Source organism: Phycodurus eques, chromosome 15 (genome assembly GCF_024500275.1).
Source record: "Phycodurus eques isolate BA_2022a chromosome 15, UOR_Pequ_1.1, whole genome shotgun sequence".
NCBI lineage: Eukaryota > Metazoa > Chordata > Actinopteri > Syngnathiformes > Syngnathidae > Phycodurus > Phycodurus eques.
Window position 1 is genome coordinate 9,255,633 of NC_084539.1, and position 6,000 is coordinate 9,261,632.

Here is a 6,000-nt window from a genome sequence, read left to right on the forward strand (position 1 = left end):
GGCTTCCAAAATCGCTCCTTCCAACATTTTGGGATTATTGTTATATGTCACAGCAAAGTCCTTATTGGTTTTAATGGATGAATGATTTGTAATGTAACGAAGGTATTGTGGAAAAAACGTTAAGGAACTACGTTAAAATATGTTAAGAGAGAACCCTGCTAATTTGAAGAGAAATTTAAAGACAAGTCTGATCATCAGGAAAGTATTTCTTACAGTCCACTTCTATTCCGGTGAGTCCAATCCTCAAATAACATCCTTTCAAACTCTCAGGATTGACAGTACCCTATTGATTTTAAGCGAAATGTTCAAGGTACAGTATCTGACGTTGTAAAGGTCAGAGATGTTCGTCCATGCAGACTAGCATCACCCCTCGTTTCCTTCCAGATTATTCCACCGTGTCGAGCAAGAACATTATTGATTTTGAATGCCGTCTGATCCGCAGACACTTGAGGCAGCTAGGGTCCAAGGTCATCACTGTACATGGAGTGTCAGAGCTCTCTACCGGCTGAAACTTTCATATGCTGTGCCTCACTACCAACAGGATAAACCATCCTCGGGTGATTGGATTTTTCTAGTTCCAATGAACTCTGGGAGTCCAAAATGAAGTTAGAGCAAATGGTCAGAAAATTAGGAGGTTGGAGTAGTAGTAATACAAAGAGCAGCAAAGTGGTAACGTTGGGAAAATAAAGCCATAAATGTCAGGAAATAATCAGAGTTACAGGAATAAAGTCATAATATGACAATTCCGTTGTAATTCAATTTAGAGTTGCAAGACAAGCAGCACTGAGGGCTGAACTGCAAGAGATGCAGCGACAATGCTATTACTATTGGTCTAATTCAGGGCGAGATCATTTTTATCGTAAAAATAAGGACAATAAAATTCAGAGTTGGACAAAAAAAAATATTTAATGGACATTTTGATAATGGAATGTAATGGAAACTTTTTGGGTTACTTAATTTGTTTCTTATTTGATAAAGCAGTTTTGAACAGGTCAGCAGTCTGGACACCCTAACTTTCCCATTCCTGTTCAGGCATGCGGTGCAGTGCACAGCGTGGAGGGGGGGGGGGGGACTCAATTTGGCTGTGTGGAGGTCAGAGAGCCGCACGCTGTGGAAGACAAAGTAGACTTAAAAATCCCAAGAAGCTTCTCCCCAGATGTTCACCTACGGAAACACTCTTCTCCATACGAAAGAAATCAATAACTGTGGGCTACCGGCCGTTTCCAGCTCGACCTCTGGACCTCTCCATCTCAGCGCCAGCGACACCACGCTACTTGTTACTTCCAAATCATCATCCTGGAGCAGCCACTAGTTCCCTGCCGGGGCATTCTATACAGAAGTCCAGGAAAGCAGGATATCGCCGCAACTGTGTGCTTTCACAGAAGTGATCAGACAGTTAGACGATCTAAGCGTGTGGAGGTTTAAGTACTTTTGATTGTTTTCGACACAACATAGTCCACCTTTTTTACGGGTCTGATACTACCTCCAAAGGTGGAAAATCGCCAGGTAGAATTTGGCCCCTCATTCCCTGTCAGTAGCATTTCACACAGAACAGTGGCACAGAAGAAAATTCTTTTTTCAAGCAATGTGAAAGGGGCTTTTCACACAGTCTCATGCCTTGGTTACATACAGTATCGGATACTACCTCCAAAGGCGGAAAATTACCAAGTAGACTTTGTCCCTTCGTCGTTGCTGTGAATTCAAATGACGGGGAACAATGGCAGCTTTTACAAGCAGCGTAAAAACGGGCTTGACGCACAGGCTCCGTCCGTGTCTTGGTTAGAGCTCTGAAGCCAGAAAATTGCCTCTTCAACGTCTTCCTCCATTCACGTACAACCCAAAACAAATTGTCGAGCTAATGATGCAAAGACCGGTCACGCACTTTTGAAAAACAACATTTTTTCGACAGGGGGAAACTTTTAGAAGCTGATGTCAACCCGAGCGGAAACTGGAAAGCTGTGTCGCCGCTTCCTGGACTGGCAGTGCAGGAAATGATATCACGACCTTTACGCTTCCTGAATGAAGTGCCTCAGCGGCCCTTTGGGGTGCAGGAACTCCCGAGTCAGCAACTCAAGCTCAAATGGAGCCAAACACTCAGTCCTGCGTGCGCTGCGTGGAGCCCTTTCTGAAGCTACAGTAGATCATCAATTCTCCCAAATCCTTTGTTTGGCTCTCCTGTGACTGAAGTGAACTAATCTCAGTTCGCTGGCGTTTTGGGGTCGTACGCAAAGTCAAACAAAGAAAATGGCAACATTTGTCGTACTGAATATTACAGCTTCATTCGTTATGAGTACTGTTGTATAATGATATTTTTTTTCTATAAATATTAAGATATATCGTCTTTATTGCTGAAATGACAATTTTTCTCGGAATAGGAATTCATTCTGACACGATGAAATTTTCTCCAATAATGTTATCTTCATAACTGACTTTTTTTGTTGTTGTTTAGTAAGATTTAGATTTGTTTTCCCCCCTTGGAATATTACACCTATATTCTCAGTATACAACCAATTAATTTATTACATTTGTTCTTGTAATAAGACTTTTTCTTGCAAAAATTACGACTGTAGTCATTTTGATTTTTTTTCTTTCTTTTTCTTGGAATATTCCAACTTTATTCTCCTAAAGTCCCACGCTGAACTCCCAAATTGTTACTTAAAATGTTTTGTTTTTTTCCCCATAAGAATTTTTTCTTAGACTGTTTGGACAAAATTCTCGTGTTCTCATAATTTTGTGACCTTTTTTCTTGTATTATGATGACTATTCTCCTGAAATTAGGGGTTTTCCACTCATAACATTGACATTTACAAAATTATATTTTCTCATGAAGTTGTGACTATTCTAATTTCTCGCGATATTATAACTTAATTTGTGTAAATGTGACATAGTTTTGCTCATAATATAAAAAAATATATATAATAATCTACTATTCCCATAAAATTCTGATTTATACTTCATAAGACTTTATTCTCGTAAAATGACGAGTTTCCCGCAAAGTAACATTATGGACTTATTTTTGTAAAATTGTCTTTCATAGTGAGGATTCTTGTAACAAAATCAACTTGTTTTGAAAGTAAAACGTTTCTTTCATATTAAGACTTTTTGTCATAATGGTTGTGACTTCATGCTTGTAAAATGACATGAGTTTAGCGTACAATTCCAGCATTATTCATGTAAAATTACATCTTTTTTTGTTGCAAAAATTCTGACTTCATTTTTGTAAGATGACACTTGCATAATAAGAATTACAGTATTGCTGTAAAAATTCTCACTTCATTGTTAAATTCATTTTGTCGGTGGCCAACTGGTTAGCACGTCTTCCTCAGTTCTGAGATTCAAATCCCGTAGTATCCCTGTTTTTGCGTAGTTTGCATGTTCTCCCCGTGCCTGCGTGGGTTTTCTCCGGGTACTCCGGTTTCCTCCCACATCCCAAAAACATGCGTGGTAGGTTAATCGAAGACTCTAAATTGCCTGTAGGTGTGACTGTGAGTGCGAATGGTTGTTTGTTTACATGTGCCCTGCGATTGGCTGGCGACCAGTTCAGGGTGTACCCAGCCTCTCGCCCAGAGTCAAATGGGACAGGCTCCAGCACGCCCGTGACCCCAGTAAGGATAAGCGGTTCTGAAAATGGATGGATGTAAAATGACCTTATTCTTTTAAAATTACATTGTTTGAAATCTGGCTTCATTCTTGTAAAACTTTCTTTTTTATTTAATATTACAACTTTTTCATCCCAAAAATTCACTCTTTATTAATATAAGATTATTGTATGAATATGAAGACATTTTGTCATAAAAATTCTGACTTTATTCTTATTTTTTTCCCCGTAATTTCTAGACGGCCATAGAAATACAGGCCTTTTTGTAATATGTTTTTTTTTTTTGGTAAAAATTCTGAGTTCACTGCCAGCCTTCCCAGTTAACATGGATATTTGACTTCTAAAGCGGTCAATGGCAGTGAATGTGTTCAGACTTGTGTAAAAAAAAAAAAAAAAAAAAAAAATCATACTAAAACTATGTCGTAAAAATTCCATATTTGTTCTTGATTTTTTTTTGGTTTTGTTTTTTGTTTCCTTAACGCTTTGCCCCTCTTCGTTCGGTCATGCTTCAAAATCGCGAATACTCCACGTTCCCATCTGCAGGTCACACGCGTAAAGTCTTTGTCGCTCACGTGTGCAACCAAGCGTCGGATTGGCTGGACCGTGCTTATTCCACGCAGCCGCTGCCAAACTAACAGATGGAATGTGGCGCTGAGGGATGAGAGGGGAAGAACGCGAGGAATGAGGAAGTGGGTAGAGGTCGGGAATTCCTTTGCTTTCCTGCTCCTCTTGGCCAGGGTAATCTGATGTGTGTGCGTGTTGTTTCACTGATCACTGAAGCAGAAATCAACACGAACACTGTAATTAGCTATGGGAAAAGCACCCAGTTAGCGAATGTAGCATGTGGAGGTCGCGGCAAGCGTCCGCGGACGAGCGGCGGGAAGTGGCCCCAAATGGCTTTGTTGCCGGGTTCCCGCCAAGCGACGTCAGGCTCGACCCTGTTGCCAGGCAACCTGCAGCGCTCGTTTTTTTTGGTGTTGTTTTAGGTTTTTTTTTGTTTCTCCCGACATGGTAAAAATGAAGTCAGAAAACAAGTTAACCCCCGAGGGAGGCTTTGAGCGGCGTCATTATGAAAACATCTGCACGTGTCGCCCACTTTTAACGGGCCCGGTGGCTCAAGGCCGTGTTCCCCGTGTAAACAGGCTTCAGAGGTCGGCTTCGTCGACAAGGTGCTGCTTGTCCAGGGAGACTCCGTACCCCATGCGTGACTAACAACCAAAGCCACCTTCGTATTCCTAGCGGGGAGGCCTTTATACGGAATGGTTCAAGACAAAGTTCTGAGTCCACGACACCATGCCGTAACAAGTTTATCAGTAATTTATGCTAACGTACCAGAGATGTCCAGTGTGTTTTTAAAATCGACCTTCATTTCTATAAATCGGGTATCTTTAAACGGCAGGCATCGTCGTTTTTTTTTTTTCCCCCTGACGTACGCCGCTGTAACTATTTTCAGTATTACGGTATTTCGTGTGATCACGTGACCAAGGCGAGCCAATCAAATAGTTTGTTTAGCGGAAAAGATTTCCGGACTTGAAGAAGCGGGACGCTGTATTGCCTGTTCAAAAGGAAAGTGAACTCAGAAAAGCGAGTTTTTAAAGATGAATGGATGGACGAGAAGCCAGCTGCAAACTGTTGTGTCTCATATGTGGCGAGCGCGTGGCTTTATTAACGTTAAGCAGCTCTTCCAAATGAAAGACGTATCCCAAGTCCAGCCAAACATGTCCAATGAAGCCGGAATAGCAAATGAATGTTCCTTTCCGGGTAGCGTGGATTTTGGGGCAGCGACAAGCATTTGGGGACGTTTCGGTCGTAAAAGAAATGCGAAGGAGTGTCATTGCACCTGACCGGACTACTCGAACTCAGGTAAACAACATTATTTTGTACTTGAAATGTGCATCAATGACCAACCTGTTCTGATGAACTCGAGTGTTGCATGTTCAGTGTTACTTGAAATGTAGGCCTGCTATGCCTGTGCTGCTTCATTTCAAATGATTGGGAAACTTGAATTTCTTACAATTTGTTGTACTGAAATGTAGTCCTGACGTTTTCCTGCCTGTTTAGTGGATATTGACTTGTAACTTATTGGTGTTTTGTTTTCTTTATATTTACATGTGAACTGTTAAGGGTGTTCAAAAATCACCTTATAGTTCAGTGTTTTTTGGGAAGACATTTATTGTGTTCCTGTATTGTACACAAGTGTGTACTTTTGTACTTAAGGGAGTGGCTTCAGGGCTATTACTTTTACCAGAGTAGTTAGTTTTTTTTTTTGCAAAGTCTCAGTACTTTTCCTACCAGTATTTTTGACACTATTTTTGTAACGCGCTGAGATAGGCTCCAGCACGCCCGACCCTAGTGAGGATAAGCGGTACAGAAAATGGATGGATGGATTTGCTCGAAAAAAG